We start from the raw sequence: 20,173 nt of genomic DNA on the forward strand, positions 1-20,173 counted from the left end.
GGTCTAGGTTTTGTGGGGACTAACGCTTTTACAGTATGGGGTGGGTTGTTCAGTGAGAGAAAAAAAACCACAATTAAAATACATAAGTAGGTACAAACATGGAATATTCATTTGGAAGAGAAAATGAGTTGCGAGAAATTCCAAATGCAAAAGCTGACCAATATCATAAACATCTAAAATTAAGGAAAGTAAGATTATTTATTTATTTATTAAAGACCTGACCTCAATAGAACTATTTTTCTCCCTACTTTTTTTTGTGGCTGCTTTGATAGCTTCTTTTTATGACAATGGTTTTATACAGAGAACATAAATATGATTTAGCCTGTACTCTAGCATGGGTGATAGAAATTTATTTTATTATTGATGGCTTGGAAAAACTTCTTCAGGTTTCATACCTTGTTATGGGTAACGGCATGTACATTTTTAGGATTGTTATCAAATTTGGGACATTTTGGGACATCTCCCAAGTGTATATATATATATATATATATATATATATATATGTTATAAAATCTCAGAGTGTTTCAAATTTACTTGGGCAGGAACCAATCTTAAATACTCTTTAAATTAATGGCCCATTAACCAGTTATTGTTGATGTTAGAGTGCAGTGGCATATTATTAGTTTTATGTTACCTTAGTTGATATCAGTATTCTGCGTCAAATTGGTAAGAAATTTAAATCTTTTAATATTGGTTCAGATAGTTCACTTACTTATTAACTTCATTTTCAAGCTATCCAAGAATCCATCCCTTACTTTTATCTGAAATTTATGTCTTTCTCTCAGTCATTTACTGCTCTTGGTATAACCTAAAACATTTTTTTTTGCTACTCCTTGCTTCTTGATGTATAATTTAGGAATCATTTTTGTTGATTCCTTCATTCATCTTTATCATCTTTGTTGTATATTTCATTAATTTTTTTAATCAAAATTTCCTTTCAGTTCTTTTTAAATAAATCTAAAGATGACAAGAAGTACTCATTTTGAGCTCTAACACAGGATTCTTTATCACTTGTTTTTTTTTAAAGATTTTATTTATATATTTGAGAGAGCTATTTATTTGAGAGAGAGCAAGCACGAGCGGGGCAAGGAGAGGGGGTTTAGGGAGAAGCAGACTCCTAGCTGACCAGGGAACCTGAACTAGGACTTGATCCAAGACTCTGAGATCATGACCTGAGTAGAAGGCAGATGTTGAAAAAACAGATGTTAACACACTGAGCCACCCAGGAGCTCTTCTTTATCACTTGTTTTATTGAAATGTTCCCAAATACTTCCCCAAAAGTTAGTTATAATGGCACATTTGGACTTCATCAACCTTTTGAAGAAACTCTTTGGCATCTCATTTGCATTTGAGTTTCTCTGCTGAATCTTTGAGCATCTATATTCAAATCTTTAAAATGTCACCCACTCCTGCTGCAAGACTGAACAGGTTTATAATGGGCATGACACCTCGTTACATTTCTTAGATCATTTAAAGGAAACACCACCTTGGCACACATATTTAAGATACTCCATATAAAAGACAATCTGAAAAGAAAAAGAGTAATTGTTGCAAAATACCAGAGTAGCCAACCATATCAGACACTGCGGAGGCAGCTTTTTGTCACAGGAGGCTGAGACTGAGCTGCCCACAGACATATGAAGTGTTTCAGCTCGTAGCCTGTGTAATGGGGTATTTACCTGTGATTCTCAGTCCACAGCGAGTTATACTTGGGTAGGACTTGCTTCACATGGTTGAATAAACTTACAGATAGAAGCTTTTCAACTGGTGGAAAAGTTAGAAACGATGCTCCGAGTTTGTTTTAGGCTATGCCATTCATACTCAATCAGTTTAAACAGTCCCCAACTGATTAATGTTTGTCCCATACGGTGACAAATCTACAATAATGTAGATGTCTCTGCTATCTGGTTGTTTGGTTTATCCCTTTATTTTATACAGACTTTCCATGATTTTTACTAATTATCCACAAACTGTTTTAGGTAAATAGCTTGTGTTTGTTTTTTTCACTTTAAATTTTGGAGATGCTTATGCTTATGCTGCATCAAATTTAGCCTAGATGATTCCCATGACATTTCTATTATTTGAAGAATATTATTTTCATTCTCACCTCTGAAACCTCTTTTTCTTAAACATTACATACCCATAACTACCCCTTAGATCACTTGGAAATAATAGATGTTCTTCATTTTCTGTTTGTAGTTTTCTCCTTGGCCTTATAAAATCTTGTTATATTTTTTCCCTGGGTGCTTTATAGTTTTGATTCTAACGTAAATGGTACCTTTAAAAATATTTATATTTTTCATTGCTCTATGGAAATGTAACTGTTTCTGTCTACTGATTTCATATCTAGAATCATCTCTGATATCAATAATTCATATCTAGATTAGATTGGTTTCTAGATTAGTGTATATATAATATCATATCATCTAAGATAATCACAGATTTGTTTATTTAAAAAAATCTTTATGGTTTAATTTTTTATTCATTTTAAAAACTAAAGTATAACTAACACACAGTGTTATGTTATTTTCAGGTATACAATATAGTGATTAAACAATTCTATACATTAATCAGTGCTCATCACGATAAATGTACTTTTAAACCCCTTGGCCTATGTCACCTGTCTCCCACCCACCTGCCCTCTGGCAACCACCAGTTTGTTCTCTATATTTAAGCGTCTGTTTTTCTATTTGTCTTCTTTATCTATTCATCTATGAATGGACATATGCTTTGCTTCCATAGCTTGGTTATTATAAATAATGCTGCAATAAACATAGGGGAACATACATATTTTTGCATTTGTATTTTTGGTTTCTTGGGATACTCAATAGTGGAATTACTGGATCCTATGGTAATTCTTTTTTTTTTTTTTTTTTTAAATTTTTATTTATTTATGATAGTCACAGAGAGAGAGAGAGGCACAGAGACACAGGCAGAGGGAGAAGCAGGCTCCATGCACCGGGAGCCCGACGTGGGATTCGATCCCGGGTCTCCAGGATCGCGCCCTGGGCCAAAGGCAGGCGCCAAACCGCTGCGCCACCCAGGGATCCCGGTAATTCTATCTTTAATTTTTTGAGGAACCTCCATACTGTCTTCCACAGTGGCTGCACCAGTTTGCATTCCCACTAACAGTGAACAGACGTTTCTTTCTCTCCATATCTTTGCCAAAACTTGTTGCTTGTGTTTTTTATCTTAGCCATTCTGATAGGTGTGAGGTGGTATTTAATCATGGTTTTGATTTGCATTTCCCTGAGGATTAGTGATATTTGTACATCTTTGGAAAAATGTCTATTCAGGTCCTCTGCCCATCTTTAAATTGGATTATTTGGGGTTTGTTGTGTGTGTGTGTGTGTGTGCGTGTTTTAATTTTTATTCTTGCTTTACTTCCCCAGCTGTGACCTCAGCATGATGTTGAATAGAATTGGTGACAAATGGACAATTTAGTCTTTTTTCTAACCTCAGGAAGAATATGTTCAATATTTCCCCACTAGCTGTGATGAGCAGTGCACTGCAGAATTGTTATGCTACATTTGTTTACCATATTGGCACTCTGAGCTGAAAGGGTCTATGGAGTGGCAAGACTGGAAGAAGTGGCTGAGGGAATGGCCACTACCCCATATTGAGTGGTGATGTGGACTTCAGGGATTTAAGAAAGATTAAAAAGGCTAGCATTGGGGTATGAGGGTCAGAGAAAGTGTTAAAGGTGGTCAAAGGATAAACAGACAGTGAGAGGCAGAGGCAGGGACTGGTGGGCCATCTCACCAGTGCCAGGAGTCTTCAGGAAATCCAGATGCCTAATCAAGAGGTCGTGCCCCGGGCCCAGTACCAAGGACAGAGCCATGAGAACAAGGTGATTCATGACTTATTCTGCCTAAATCAACTCTGAATCTGGCTTGTTTCTGTTTTATTATACTGGTTGTGAAGTAAGATTGTCATTGGACTTTCTTTCAAGTTGCCAGTCTGACTTTCCTGGCAGAGGGTGGGAGGAAATATGACTCCATGCCCCAAAAGGCAGACAGCTGAGCAAACTTCTCCATGGGCATCGGTGCTGCAGAAATCAAAGAATCATCCTAACTATTGTGAGGAAAGGAGACTAGCACATGCTTTTCATTTTCTTTATAAACTTAATTATTTTATTTTAGGGTTAAATTATTTTCACTTTTGGTAAAATGTTAAGACATTTGACACCATGCTAATATCCCATTCTGCCCTGTCCCAGGGAACTACAGTGACCAGTTTGTTGTATCTCCTTCCCGGTAGGTTTCAATGGATTTGTGTTCATAAATATGGCTATTTATAACTATAGCAAAATGTGTATAATATTATTTATTTCTATGGCTATTTATTTATATGACTATTATAAATGTGGCAAAATGTGTATAATATTATCGTTGCTGGTGTGTAGGTGTGTGTGTTTAATGCAAATTCTATCACATTCAAGTTATAGTTTCTGTTTCTCCTTTTGGGACATTAATGTCTTCAAAGATATATCCAGAGAAAACACTGTAAAAACTCTAGTGAAACAATCTTTTCTGGAAATTTCGTCAAAGATGATAATGAACATAGAGATAGAAATTGCTAATGTCAGAGAAACTCAGGACTGAGAACATTGAAAGTGGCTCAGTTTATCATGGGAACTGTATGGCAGATAAAAGAAAAACAGATGCAAATTTCCTCCTGCACTGCAAATGGCCCATAGGCACCCGTACACCTTAGTGATAAAGAGTGCGAGTGAGGGCTCTGGCTGGCGCTAAAACAGCTATTAATTGTTTCCTCTCCTTAAGATCAAGTCTGAATGAAAAGGCTAAATGAGTTTCCTTTAAGCATGAGGACTCCTGTTGAATTGTAGGAGGACTGCTGAAAGATGAAGGACGAATGTGTGATGTGTGTTTTAAGGACTCTGCTTCCAATTATTCTCGTCCCTTTATTGTTGAGAAGCAGTGCCTGTATGAGTAGGATCAGGGACTGAATACTCTTCAGAAATTCATTATATGCAGCAGCCACTTTTTAACCTTTGCCTGTGAGTGATTTTTGAAATGCACTTGTGGTGGACGGGTTTTAAATTCTAAAGGTGAATGAAATGGCATTGTCAGAGCAATAATGTCTATGGTGATGACAACACTGGTGCCTGGAAATTGAGTTCTTCAAGGGAGGGATATTATGGGAAGAGTTAGAAAGAATTGCGTCTTGATTTCCAATATATTAATTTATTCAAATAGCCTCATCTACGTATATAAAGGAATCATAGGATGTTAGAGTCAAAAAGACATTAGAGACAATCCAGTTATTGAAATGACTTTTTTAAAAGATGTAATGAGAGAGATAGACAAACTACAGGAACAGTTCAAGGTCACACAATGGATGGAACAAAAAACCCCAAGCTTCCTGGATTGGGGTGGGTACCATGGGCTTTCTCTGCAAAGTGCTGCCTCTCTTAATTTGGTCACACAGTGACCATGTATTGAACGAAGCATTACAAGAGAATGAAGCTTTTGTGAGGTGGTGTGGGGTAGAGGAAGGGGCATTAGTTATGGAGTTAGACACCCAAAGTTGAATTCTGAATCTGCCACTTAAGTGATTTTAAGCAAATCTCTTTACTGGCCTTACCTTAGTTTAACCATCTTGCCTGTCTCACAAGAAAGATAAATTTTGGGGGAAGCCAAATGAAATCATTTCAGGAAAGTGCCAATACAGGGTCCACCACATTGTGGGATCTTGAAAAGTGATCGTTTTCATTTTCTCTGTTAAACAAGATGTCAAGAAGGAGAAAATAAACAGAATAAAACCAAACAAAAACCCAGAAATAACTCTTACTGGAAATAACTCTTATCTTGGGTTTTCTATATTTTCCTCCTTTTTCCTTCCTTCCCTAATCTACTAAATTAGGTAAGCAATCACAGCTCCAGTTTTGCCTCATCTGCAAAGTGATCTTGGGAACGTTGGCTTACCAGGAAAAGCTGCTAGGTATCTAATTTTACATGATGACCCAATAATTGGTGAAGAGAACTCTGGAAACTTGCGACTGGGCCCCAGGTCACTTGCTTCCAAACACTCAACAGGAGAGAAGGCAGAGGTTGCTCCTGATTTTTTCAGAACTTCCCTCAGTACACAATCAACTCATTCTGAGAATGTAGAAGAACATTCTTATGTCTTACTTGAGGGTAACAATTGGCTGTGGGCAGGGACGAATGGTTCTTGGTGCAGAAACTTGGTGGGATCATCAAAATGCCCTCTGATGAATACCAGATCATGCACATTTGATCAGCATTTTTAAAGGTTGCCCTGAACTTACTGGCTGTTGGGGCTTCAAATAAGCCATGATATCTCACTTCTGGAGAAGATGATCTCAAATCCTTGAAAGACAGGCTGTAAGAAGCCAATATAGAAAATCAATATGAAACAAAGACCTGTTCCTCCATCTCTACTCCAGTGACTCTGACTGATGTGACCAAGGAAGTGTAAATGTTTTACATCAGAGGGAAGTGTCATCAGCTACCAGAATTAACTCCAAAAAAAAAAAAAAAAGAGAATTATCTCCACTACCGGTGGAACCAGATGATAAGAAGGACCCATAGCACTTATTTTGAAGTCTATCCTGAAGAAAGTGGTATGATCTCAAGGGAATTACACAGAGAGGGAGCTCTGACATTCTAAAAAAAGAAAGAAATATGGAAATAAAGTCAGGCCAAGATACGTGGGAATGTGCTGTTCAGATTGGAGGCTGGAGGCAATGTGTCAGGTGAAGGTAGTAGTAGCAGATACCTTTTAACAGTTTTAAGGTCTTTTACTGAGTAAGTGTGGTAGGATGTGGAAGGAAGCTTGGTAAGGTCAAGGGGCTGGCTCAGGAGGCTGAGAAGGAAAGGATGGTGGATGAATAACAGGTGGGAGCAGCAATGAGGGGGGTTCTCCCTTGGCATTGAACAGATATTGCAGATTCTAGGTCTTTTTCTTAGCATTATACAGAGGCACAGTCATGAACAGGGTTTATAGAAATCCCAGGAATGAGGTTAGGTAGCATTGGGATGCTGTCTAGGGAGGCCTAGCCCCAGTTTGAGGTGGAAAGGGGCCACAGCTAGGGCAGGCTGCACTGAGAAGGGTCTTGCCTTACTGGCTCTAGCACCTTCCCATAAGTCCCACCTTATACTCAGAAGAGGCACAAAGATTGCTGGGACCAGGGTGATTCCCCAGCAGGGGAATCCATGACCATTTCCATCTCTGGAAATTCCCTTAGTTTCTCCCCACCATCCATGCCCTCTGAATGTGCAACTGAGCTTCTGGTAGCATCCTTCTGGTTTTGAGCAAAATTTCAACTATGCTTTCTAGTTTTCCAGCAATAACCATGGGATTTGAAAGGCTTCTTCATACTCTTGAGCCAAGTGCTCCACATCTTCACTCATTTGAGGTCCAGATTATGTCTGAGTGATTTGAATCTGGCTAATTGGGATCAGAATCTCTGTGGGCAATGGACGTGGGGTGGAGAAAGAGTGGACACCAACAATGATGTTGAAGACAATGACATAGAAAAGAAAACCTGGTCAAAATCTGGGAGAGCTGCAGCAAAGAGATCCAGAATCTGCTTATCATGTGGGAGTTTTGAAGTGGAAGTTCTAGGAGTTGTTTGATTCATCAGAAACAGTAACCAGGAACAAACTGATCACAAGACTCCTGGGGAGTCTTCATGCAGAAGACTGGGGTGGAAAAGCTCTGTTTGTACAGTTCCTGTAACAGAAGAAAAGTAGTTTCACAGGGATACTCATAGGCCGGGTGGGACAGGTGGAAAGCTCTGGCATCTTCTGCAGAAAGCCTGAATGCCCCATGCCTGGGATAATACCACCCCTACTGGATCTTCCCCTTGTTGACAGCCAGTGGGGGCAGTCAGCTTCTGACTTTCCACCCCCTGCCCTCACTGAAAGTGACTGGAATAGGTGCCATTCAACTCCTTCCTTTGGGCTGGTGGTGCAAGTCCTGATGACCATCTAGTGCTCAGGGTCAAATCCATGCCCTCTCACCTCCTGACTCCTTGCCCCGACCTCTGCAGTTTTTCTTTTTTGGTCTTGGTTCCTTCAAGCAGGGGGTTGGACATGGATTCTCCTTGAGATTTTTCCATTTCCCAGGCAGGCTTTTCCTTCACACACTGCGGGCTGGTGGACCCTTCCCTCAACCTGATCCAGCCTGCTCTCTCTCTCTCTTAGAGAATTAATTGACATTTCCAACTTGAGGTTCAAAGATGTAGGAGGATGTGTTTGCCTTTAAACATCTAGACAACTTTTGCTGTTCCAGACAGGAAGAGATTATCAAATATTTAGGCACATGGTAGCAGAGAAAGCCCAGTGCACACTTCTGTTTGGAAAGACCAATTATAAAAATAAACAACTGCCTTTACCAAAAAAGATGTATCGAGACAGACAATAATGATATTCAGCTAATTTTAGCTTTTCCTTATTGTCTCTGTCCCTCTATACTTCTCTCTTACTCCGTAGTTTTGCTATTACTTCTCAATCACTTTTGACTTTCCCTCACTTTAGTTGCCATTTTGATTGTTTTCCTGTTCCTTGCTTTATTTGAACTATTGTTCTTTCTTATGTATGATTACAGTGTAAGCCCGAAGTCCAGATAATATTAAGCTAGAAAGGCCCTGTTAATATGCATTTGCACCACAAAAAGGAAATTAGCTCATTTGTATGATAAATGAAAATGTATTATCTTGCTGAAATAGTGAACATGAAGTTCATGCAATGTGAAGATGCCATGACGTCTCACCAAGTTCAAGGATTGCATTTGGGAATTATATTTCCCCTGAGTTAGAGACTGGTGTTAAGTAGGCAGAGAATTAGAAGCTGATAAAGGAATTACTAATACTGCCATTTGTTTTACAAATTTCAATTAAAGGATTTAATATGATGGTTAAACTATAAATTACATTTAGTAAAGCTACGAGACTGGCATTTTCCTTAATTTAATATTCTTGCTTAATGCTGGGAGGCATTAATCCGGGTGGTACTGGGTGGTCTCAAGTTCAAGTGAAATCCCTGGTATTCATGATGTGTGGTTAAGCAAGAAATACTGTGTATGAGATTGGAGAGTGGAATGAAGTATTATGCTATTATTTTAGAATCCAGAATTTAATATGATTCCATTGCATTTGAAAGATTTAACAGATCTCAGAATGAGTGAACCAAATGTTTGGATAAATCACTGTAGTTTCTCTTTCATTAGCTTGATAGTTGCAAATGAAGTAGATTTTACTTTGTTATGTTTCCAACCCAGTAAGAATAAACATGTAAAGAAAATGAACATCAAGGCACAAATGTGTACATTCAGTGTCACCAAACTATAAAAGCTTAAAAAAAAAATCAGCTCTGCGGAATTTATAGGGACAATCCTGTGGTATTTCCAATCAGATGAAGAGAGCTTATCTTGTTCAACCATGAGGTTTAACATAATTTCTCCAGTTTTTCATATTTTGCATTCACAATCTGTCAAAGGAAGGGCTAACTCCACGTTAGTGTGTGTATGTGTATAAATTTATCTACAAGTTCAGTTAGCTTGTTTTTTCATCTGAATTGTCTTCAGTGAAGATAAAGGCCTTTGGACCAAGTGTTCCATGCTTTCTCTTACTTGAGGTCCAGAGAGTATCCTGGTGATTCTAATATGGCTGATAGGAATAAGAAGACCAGAAAGAAGAAATGAAGGCAGCGTGGAGGGAATGAGCCAACACCAATGATGATGACAAAAGAACATCAGGTCAGAATCTGGAAGAGCTTGACAGCCCCCCCGCCCCCATACATGTTTATACATGGGGGTTAGGAAGTAATTAAAATTTGTTAGTGGTTTGGTTCAGCAGAAATAGTAACTGACACCAACCTGGTAATCATACTTTACCTAAAACTCTTGCATGGAGGCCATTGCTCCTGTGACCAAGTTCTCTTAAAATTCCTCCCAGATATGTATCCCCTTCCTGCTTTCAGGAACTCTGCATGTCTTGTTTCCTAAATTGCTGCCTCACCCACCCAACCCCATCTGCCTAGCTTGCTCCTGCTCATTTTCTAGTTCCCTTTGTCCAGGAAGCCTTCCCTGTCCCAAACTAGGTTAGGGATCCTTGTTATATGGTCTCATAACACTGTTGACACTTATTACAGTTGTAGTTAATAAATAACTAACTTATTTAGTTGTTTCTTTAATGCCCGTTTCCCTCCCAGGACTGGTATATCCGTGGAAGTAGGGACCATCTTCTGTCAATAATATCTGCATGGTAAACAGGTAGATAGAAAGTATTTGGAAGGTGATAGGAAAAAAAAAAGTTACCTGCATGAGTACTGAACAAGGCAGAAGCCTGGTGTTATGGGTTGGATTGTGACCTCTTCAAAAAAATATGCTAACATCTAACCCCCAGTACTTGAGAATGTGACCTTATTTGGAAATAGTTCTTTGCAGATTTAATGAAGTTAAAAATGAAGTCATTAGGGTGAGTCCTAATTGAATATAACTGAAATTCTTGTAAAAAGAGGAAAGTGCAACATGAAATCAAAGACACAGAAGAATAAATCCACATGACCACAGTGATAGAGATTGTAGTGATGTGTCTATGAGTCAATGAACATCATGAGTCAATGGCCACCACCAGAAGGCGGGAGAACCCAAGGAAGGATTCTACTTAGAGTCTCAGAGGGAGCATGTTCTGTAGACACCTGGATTTCAGACTTATAGCCTATTAGATTGTGAAAGAATAAATTTCTGTTCTTTCAAGCCTTCCAGATTATGGTGTCTTGTATGGCAGGTGTTAGGAAACAGATACTTCCAGCCATCAGAACTGGTGCCAAAGGTTCCAGATAAACTAGCAGCAAGTGGCATTGACTTCTGTGATGATGGGCAGTGGTACTTAAGGCCAACTTTGCTCTTAGAACTTGGGATTAGATGGATCTGGCAGGTGAGACATGAAGTAAGTGAAATGGAAGAGAGAGAAGAATTTCAGGGGCTGGGCATCCATGAGAATAGCTGAGAGTAATAGTTAAGATTTAGTGGGTTATTATAAATTCCAACATCACCGAAGCCCTATATGAACATGTTTTTATTTATTCCTATAAATAATTTATGAAGTTGGTCCTATTTTCTTTATTTGTGGATAAAAGGAATGAGGAACAGTAAGATTGAGAAATGGCGGGGACTTGATTTGAACCCAGGCAAGTATGAAGGACAGAGAGCAGAGAAAGACATCCCAGAAAACGCCACTTGGTATAGAGCTATTTAGTTCCCAAAAAAGATTTATTAAGGATTCATCTGGGTCGAACTGTTTCACAGGCTGCTGCTGCGCACTGAGATTAAGCCGATTTCAAAGCTGCTATTGACATATAGGTATATGCTTTCTATTTTTAAGCTTGTTTTGACAACAGTGTCAATCAGTCTACATGTTTCATAACCCCTTTGGCAATGCGATGTGATATTGTCATCATATTCAGAATCTTGGTTTCATATCCTCCTCATTAAAACCCAGAAGTACTTATGACATTCTAGTGCTGACTCCTTCCTCTCTTACAGGTGCCTCTTCTGCTTCCAAAGTAGGTCAACCAGTAGCCCAGGCTCACAGAAGGCGCATATGCAGACGAATTAAACGCTGGTAGGAATCCTGTCTGAGGAAGAGATTGTTAATTCTCCCTCTAGAGAGAAGGCATCTCCCAGAGATGAAATCTATTCTTGAAATTCCTATGGGAAAGAGAATCCATTGGGTCTCTGAGTGGAGCATGTGTGAGAGCGGAACTGGGGCAGGGTACTCACCTTGCTCTTCCATTTTACCCCCTTCCTTACTGAGGCTCCATTTATTTCCTCTTCTGTGAAATGGAGGTAACACTAGCTTACCTGCTGTCATAGTTTTTTGAGGGACAAAAATGAGAACATGGAGAGGATGGTGTTTTTCATTCAGGGCAATTCCACTGAAAAAGCTCTATCAGGAAGGAGCATCTTTGTTTTCCTTTTAGATAGGTGAACATTTTTATTGTTGTGCCCCAGGGATCCTTACTTTTGCTTTTCCAGATTTTTCTTTTTCTTCTTCCCTCCCCCTTCCCTTCCTTCCTTTCTCTCTCTCTCTTTTTTCATCAATCATCTCTACAGTCTCTTGAATCTTTTTTACTGTTTTCCACTTGTTATATAGCAGGCAGAGGCTCAAATTGCAGAGCATCCATACTCTGCTGCACACACCAGGTAAGTCATACATGCACACATTGAGAGAAATGCTCTTTACAGAAACTCTATGTGCTTTTTATTCTAAGTGGTTCACTAGATCCATAGGTCAATTTTGGTAGTTTTGGGCATGATAGTAATTTGCACAGCTCATTTTTCTCTTCTCTAAATAAACTTCTTGGACTTTCCTTCTCCTCCAGCTTGGTTTTGGTCATTTTTTTCTTGTTAAGGTCATCTCAAGTACTAAAGCAATTATTCCAAAACACAGACAGTCCTCTCAAAATACAGTAATGTTTACCCCTAAAATAAGTGTTCATTATTTAAATCACAAATTTAAGTAATATGATCATTGATTTCAAGCATGTTACAGAAATGTCAACATGTGGGTACTAACAACTGATGCTAATCATAATAATGATAATAATGATAATGATAATAATGATAATAATAATAATAAATTAGTACCAATTCAACCGCGGTCATCTCACATGCCAGGCCCTGGATTAAATTCTGTTTTTACATTTATCATAGACATCCTCAAAACAATCCTGCTGAGTAGGCATGACTATTCTTATTCTGCACAGGTGAAAGCTGAAGTTTTCATAAATTAGATTGCAGAAAGACAATTCAAGCAATGTAAGTCTAGGGACCCAATAGCCAGTGCTATCTCCTGTGACTTCGGCTATGTCGTAGGGATGGCCCATTAAGGACTGAGCAGACGTGGTTTTGGAAACTATATGGAATCAGGGCATCAGAATATTGTAGAGTCTTTCCCTTAATATCTGTAAAAACCTGCTTCCTTGCCCTTTACAGTAGCTGTTACATCCATCTGCTCACAATGAATTTCTTAATCACCTGTGGTGAAGTGATTCTGACTCCTTAAGAATTTTTTCCTGGCCACCATGGGGAATGCTTATTGTTATAACATCTGCTCACTCTTTCCCTCCTGGTAAACTCTGAGGCAGAGGAGTCACTGGAGGGCTTTTAGCAATGTCTACCCTTTCTGGGTGTGAGGAAAGTTGGCCATCTGTCAGTGGCCATGGGGTATCCTTCACTGACCTCTTGCATTTAATTTCCTGGACTGAGTGCTCACTTTAACCCACTCTATTTACTATGGTGATTTTTGTTCTCTCCTTACATACATGGTTAAGAAATTATAATTCCTCCAGGAAGGACTAAGGCTGTGCTTTCCAGCAAGGTAAAGACAGGATGTATCCCACCGTAAAGGACTTTGGTTTTCAAAAAGACAGTTTTATTATTTGTTCTTATTGTGGTATCAAATTCCTTTGAATTTACTTATCATAATAGGGCATGGTCATCTGAACTATAATCTACAAAAGTATAGGTAAGAAATCTCTCTGTGGTTATTCTTAGTACCTTCCTGGAAACTCAGCATTTTGACTGGATAAATTAGAAAGCTAGAATTTTATCTTGAGTCAAGGGGTTGGCTTTTTATGATGATTGACTTTTAGTCAGTCTGGCATCTGTTGCTCTCTTCATTTCTGCTTCTTAAGCTTTCCTCCTCCATATTATTTTAAGATTTAAGTGTCCAGATGGATACTAAATTCCTTTCTCACACCTGGCTTCCTGAGCAAGGAATGAGTTTTTTGCCTTTTCAGTGGGCACGAATCATGTCTCTTGGCCTGCTTTTTGTAACATGCAACACTTTTTTCCTCTCCCTGGCTTTAATGGTCTCATTAAGGGTCTCAGAAATGGTGGCTCTCAAATATCATTTATCCAAGTACCATCAAAGTTTCAGTGGAAAAGGGGCTGAGAGAAATAGAAAAACAGTCTCAGATTTCTATTCATCTTCAGCCAGCTTATCACGCTGCCCTTTGAAAGATGGCCTCATAAATTAATATGGTCAATGGACAGGCTAGCGGTACCACTGGCTGCTGGGGCAAGCCACTTAATGTTTTTTTTTTTTTTTTTTTGAACAGATTCCATATTGCTGTTGTTTGTAAATCCCCAGCTTATACTATTCCATCATCTTCAATCAAGTATCTGTATCACATTTTTGTTATTAATTCCTCTATGGATAGCATCTAAGTTGCTTCAGACTTTGTTAGCATAAGCAATATTTTAAGGAACATCCTTGTACATGCCTCCTTATGTTGTCAGGTGAGAGTTTCCCTACTGAGGAATAAGATAGTTAAGGTTGTGGGTATGGGCATCTTTAATTTCACCAAGTTTCACCATTTTTCCCTCAAAACTGTCTTCTTTACTAGCAATGCATAAAGGTTCTTACTTAGCTGCATTTTTGCTATTGCTTGGTGTCATCTGACCATCAGCTCAAAGTTCAGGATCTTATCATCTCAGTCAGGCCCCAAGTGAGTGTGAGGCTCCTTGGATGTAGTCCATTAAGTATGATTCTTTGAGTAGAATTTCTCTTGATCTCTGAAAGTAAACAAGCTGAAAGTGAACAAGCTGTTTGTCCCCCATGTACTCAACATTTAGGGTGGGAGAGGCATAGGGTGACCTCTGTAAACATTGCCGTTTAAAAAGGGGGATGGGGGTGTCTGGGTGGTAAAGTCAGCTAAGCATCTGACTCTTGGTTTTGACTCAAGTCAGGATCCCAGGACTGTGAGATCAAGCCCTACATGGGGCTCAACACTCAGCACAGAGTCTGCTTCAAGTTCTCTGTGCTTCTCTATCTCCCCTCCTCCCCATTCTCTCTCTCTCTCTCTCTCTCTCTCAAATAAATAAATAAGTAAATCTTTAAAAAGTGGGGGGTAATGGGAGACACTAAGATCACTGGATCTAGTAATTATGAAATCTAACTGGGTGAATGCAGGAGGCTCCTGGAGCTCAGTTATACTTCTGCTAAGGAGTTATTCATTATTCTTCACAGTTCTGGCTACGCTCTGGGCTCTCAATTCTACTCTCTTGAGTTGTACGTTCATTTTGCTAAGGGTAGCTTGTGTTTACAGCTGAGTAGTATCCTCAGTCTGCCTTTTGATTGTAGATTTTGGGGGCCCTAAGGCATCTTTTCCTTTTGTGCTTTCTCTGTTCCTTTCAGTCTAAGTTGTAGTAGGTATGTTTCTGTATATAACATTCTTTTAAAAACCTCGTGGGTCTCCTGTGTGTATTTTTGGTGGTCAGGTCATTAGACAAAAACATGCTGACAAATCTCTTCAAGGTAAACCCTTTTCTACTTTGGGCTTCTACTGAGGAATGTGTTTTTAAGCTTCTTAGAAGCTCTGTTGTTTGAATTAAAGGACATGTAAGTCATACCCTTGAAACCTAAAGAGCTCTTTTGTCCTACTGAATGACCCTCTGAGGCACCATCTTTGATATTTCTATTGATATTTCTTTGATATTCCTCTCTCCCTCAGCTTTAGATTGAAACCCGATCTTCTTGAGAGTGTCCTGGATTTGATCTTTGCTCAACAGCTCAGAGCTGTTTCCTAAATTTGGGACTGTTTGTCATCTGATAGGGCTGGAACCTTTGAAACTAGCAAATTCAGGTTCTTTCTGTGTAATAATCCTTTCTTCAGCTAATCCCTGTCTTCTCAGATTTTACTTTAAGCAGCATTTTTGCCGCATTTTTACTAGTCTGGCTGGAAATCTCCTTAGCTAGATCATCCAGTGCATGAAGTATATTTTTTAACTTCCACGTTACTTCTGGTTACTGTTGCCCAACTTTCTATTAGGACATAATGAGGATCTCCTTTCCTCCAGTTTCCAGTAAGATTCTCCTCATTTTCTTTTAAGCCCTCACTGGCAACCTTCTTAAAGTCCAACATTTTACAAAAAATTCAATTAGGCAATTTAAACTTTTACTAATGTTCTCTTCAAAGTCCTGTATGTGTCCGATTTCTGCCCACTGTCTCTCCCATATAGGCTTTTACGGCACATCTTACTTTTGGTACCAAAATCTGTATTACTTATTCATCACTACCCAACAAATCACCCTAAAATTTAGTGGGCTAAGACAACAAACATGATCTTACATTCTCAGAATTGGGAACCTGGCAGCAGTTTAGCCGGGAGGTTCTGTATCAGGTTCTAGGTAACCTGCTCGCCAGAGTTGCAGTAACTTCACAGCCTGGGAAATCTATTTCTAAGCACATTCATATAATTGTTGGTAGGCCTCAGTTCCTCATTGATGATTGGCTGGAGGCTGATTGAAACCTTGTCATGGAAATCTCTCTGGAGGACTGTTCAGAACACTGCTGCCTGCCTTCCCCAGAGCAAGAAATGAAAGAGAGGGGAAAATAGAGGGAGAGAACTCAGGATGGAAGTCACAGTGATTCATAATGTAATCTTGGAAATATTGTGTCATGTATGCCTTATGCTACTGGTTACATAGACGGGCTGTGACCCAGTGCGGTAGAGGACTACACAAGAGTGTGAATACCAGGAGGTAGGTATCATCGAGAACCATCCTGGAGTTGACCACAATGACTCCATCTTCTCAACACTATTACCAAACAATCCACTGTTTCCCCCACTGATTTTTATTTATTATCCCCAGCGTATATAAAATTCTTATATAGATATGGATTAATTTCTGGCTTTTTAATTTTGTTCCATTTGTCTCTTTTTATTACTTGTGATCTTTCAGTATGTTACCATTTGTGATCTTTCAATAATTTGTCTTATTGCCTGGAAGGGCATGAAGGAAGTTAATGGTTAAGCAGCAGGTCTAAAGTCCTTTATCTCTCATGGGGATGCCCCTGGGAAGGAGAGACGGCAGGGATTCAGTAGAATCTTTGTAAATTTGCTGATGACAAATGTGATAAACAACTAATGGTTTTTGCTAGTGGGAGAATTTCGCAGGATGTCCTGTTATCTAGAATTATTTAAGATAAGGAAGCCTGAGACCTATGGATTAATGGGACACAACTTCCTGGAAAATGTCACATAACCTGCGTAAATCTCTGAACTCTACAAGATGATCAGATGTTTCCTACCAGTTTGACAAATAGGTGATCAAATTTTGAGGCTTCTTTTGATTCTGTTTAGTTGTTCTTTCCACTAGGAATATTTTATTGCTTATGTTGTCCACAGGGGACGCATAGTATCTGTCTTTTTCTCATGTTCTAGTCATTGACAGTCAATGAATTAGTGCTAGATCAGTCACTTTCTTAGGGATTGCAAAATGGTGGAATTCTAACATTCCTTCTTCATTTATTAGCTGAAATATTTCTATAAAAATAAAATTCCCTACATTTGCTATTTGTTAATCCATTAGTATAGTTCTTATAGGAAAGGCAAGATAAATGCTTTAGTCTTTGGCTTTACTAATTAATTTTAAAAATGACTTGGGTCACTATCATCCTTCAAAGTTCACTTATTAGTATTATTTCACAGTATTATTATGAAGTCATGGATTTAAACATATTTTATGTATTGTATGTAATCCATTGTGGGTGTTATCTTTATTGATGCTGAGGTCAAACCAGATTCGATACAACTCATCAAATTGGCTCTTGAGCCCTTTAGACATGATTTTAATATTCTTTGACAGTTCCCTTTTCATTAGGTGCAAAAAAATGTTCCAAACTCATCTTGTATATTTCTGCTCCACACTGGAAACCAGCTATTTCTTGAGGATATCTAACTCCTTTTGAGAGAAATGGTGTCTAGAACTTATAATCTGAGAGCTTCTGGGTTTCTCCAGAGTCTTGGCAACAAAATATGTTGTTAAACTTCGGAGAAAACACTTTTTTCTTCTGGTAAATGGTGCCTTGGCCTAATTTTAGTTGGTGTTTCTTTTAATATGAGTATGCTTGAACATTTCTTATGTCCAAGGGCCATTTTATTTTCTTGAATAGTCTGTTCATTTCACTAGCCCATTTTAAAATAACATTGTTGGACTTTTTCTTCTCTAGTTTTAAAAGTGTTTTATACTAGCAGTTCTCAAAGTACAACCTGGGAAGCCTGAGGGTTCCCCAGGACTACTTCAGGCAGTGTAAGAAGTAAAAGGTATTTTCAGAATACCAAGTTATAATTTGCTTTTCTACTGTTATTATCTTATGAATATAGAATGGAATATTCTATATTCATATATATCTTATGAATATAGAATGGAATGAATAGAATGGAATTTTCCACGGGCCACATGGCATGTGAAATTGCAACAGAAAGAATGCAGAAACAACCTCTACTAAGGTGGGTATCTTTTAAAATTACAGAAATGTAAAGCAGTGACAATCTTTCTGCAAGTTGTTTCAGTTTTTGTGCAGTCGAGATTATCAATCTTTTTTGAGGGATCCCTGGGTGGTGCAGCGGTTTGGCGCCTGCCTTTGGCCCAGGGCGCGATCCTGGAGACCCGGGATCGAATCCCATGTTGGGCTCCCAGTGCATGGAGCCTGCTTCTCCCTCTGCCTATGTCTCTGCCTCTCTCTCTCTCTCTCTCTGTGTGTGACTATCATAAATAAAAAAAAAAATCAATCTTTTTTGAGTCTTATAGGACATGAGACTTTTTGCTAGTAACATTAGATACAAAGAGATAACTAAAATGTTTTTAACTCCCAAGGAAAAGATTTTTTGAATTAGTGTTGTACATCCTATTAAACTATGACAGTGTGTGAAAAAATTGTAAGACCCTCAAGATTTCAGGAAATTTAGCATGAAAGATTTTCCTAAAAGCCATTTGGACGGGGGTGGTAGGGAGAGCTATGACATCAATGCCCTTGCTAATTTGAAATGAGCAGAACAATGCATGGGGTACAGGTGAAGGGAGGTGGTCTAGAACATGAACACCTCTCTCCATGGGCAGTAGGCTCTGCCAAGTGTTTTTGGCATGAATTTTTGTAGTTACCTCATGCTGTTGATCCACACTCAGATTTATTCTTTCTATGATATCCTGTAAATGATCTACTGCTTACTCTCTACTGAAGCAGATTTTTTTCTTTTAATTTTTTGGATATCTGAAGAAACCCAGTTTGGCCAGTACTGTGCTCAGACATGTCCTGACGACCAGAGTTCCCCACTCCATAAGGATAGGATCATAAGTGGAGAAAAGGAGACCTTGACTGCTTTTGTGTGTCCTAGAGACACAGTATAGCTCACATTCTAATTCCATACTCCTAATCCCAGAGCTACCTCCCTAAACTTTAAAAAAGAACCCGCAGAGAGACCACTGCTGTGAAAATATTAGATTCCTCCTGAAAATCTGCTTCTCCACGATCTGATCCCTGCAAGGTTAGCTTCATTGTTATGGAAAGTAGCAGTTACACATTAAAGATTTTCGGCAGTCCCAAGCTGGGGATGTGTACTGTAGCAGCACCATGGGAAACGCAAATGAAAACAGTCATCAGTTACTGTAGTAATCAAATGTTATTGTGCGAAAGCTTGGGGACAGCCTTGGGAACCCAAGTGTACGGGCTTCAGGATGCGTTCCACAGCTGTGCCCTCAATTCTCATCATGTCTTTCCCCATGGCTTAGGAGAGAACAAACTCATCTGGACACCAGGCTGGCATCTTCATTACCTAGGAGAAAAAACAATCCTGCAAGGATTTCGTCCCCTCCAGCCACCAGTCCTCCCCTGCAGTTTAATTTGCATTTGTATTACTCATTTGGTTGTTATTTATAAAGTGGCAGAGATTAGGTTTCTGAGTAAAGTTGGATTTGGTGCTGAAGTTCATAGCTACTTTTCAAAAACGAAATTTCTTAGGCCCAAATAAGGGAGAATTGTTCCTGGAAAGATGCTGACATGGTTTTAGGATGGAATATTGTTTCTGTGCAAGTCTAACTGTGGTCATTACTCTGCAGTTCTTGGGTACTGGTACTCCATGAGGCTAGAAGCATCATTCTGGAGGTATGATTATAAATGATTGAAAGAGAGCAAGTAATTCTAGAGCTCTCTGTTTTTATTTAAGTAGAAGAGGGAGTTTTGAAATCTGGCTAGTTGGCAGCATCAGAGGAGAAGGACCTTGGCCAAGTCAACCAGTAGATCTCATCCTTAGGTCTGTGCTTCCCAACATTGCCCAAGCTGAGAGATTTGCAAATATCAGATATTCATGTATTAATTTATGGTAGGGGATTCTC

At 39.0% G+C, this 20,173-nt stretch overlaps 2 long non-coding RNA genes across 6 annotated transcripts in view; one reads left to right on the plus strand and one right to left on the minus strand.

Annotated features, from left to right (window-relative positions):
- Positions 1–1,048: 1,048 nt before the first annotated feature.
- On the minus strand, positions 1,049–6,239 carry LOC140632119 (uncharacterized). Of its 2 annotated transcripts, none has more exons than XR_012029653.1 (3): positions 5,949–6,239; positions 5,608–5,741; positions 1,049–1,172 (listed from the first exon to the last, which is right to left on the minus strand). It is a non-coding gene; the product is annotated as an uncharacterized lncRNA (long non-coding RNA). The 2 variants fall into 2 exon arrangements; XR_012029652.1 differs by lacking the exon at positions 1,049–1,172 and adding an exon at positions 3,491–4,048.
- The window catches only part of LOC140632118 (uncharacterized), a 28,326-nt gene continuing 14,190 nt past the window's right edge, over positions 6,038–20,173 (plus strand). The window contains exons 1-3 of one of the 4 annotated variants that reach the window (XR_012029648.1): positions 6,038–6,745; positions 9,624–9,744; positions 11,536–11,614. This is a non-coding gene — a long non-coding RNA (uncharacterized lncRNA). The remainder of the gene's footprint in view (positions 6,746–9,623; positions 9,745–11,535; positions 11,615–20,173) is intronic. The other 3 variants (XR_012029650.1, XR_012029649.1, XR_012029651.1) reach the window with 3 other exon arrangements.

This window comes from Canis lupus, chromosome 4 (genome assembly GCF_048164855.1).
Source record: "Canis lupus baileyi chromosome 4, mCanLup2.hap1, whole genome shotgun sequence".
Classification (NCBI taxonomy): Eukaryota; Metazoa; Chordata; class Mammalia; order Carnivora; family Canidae; genus Canis; species Canis lupus.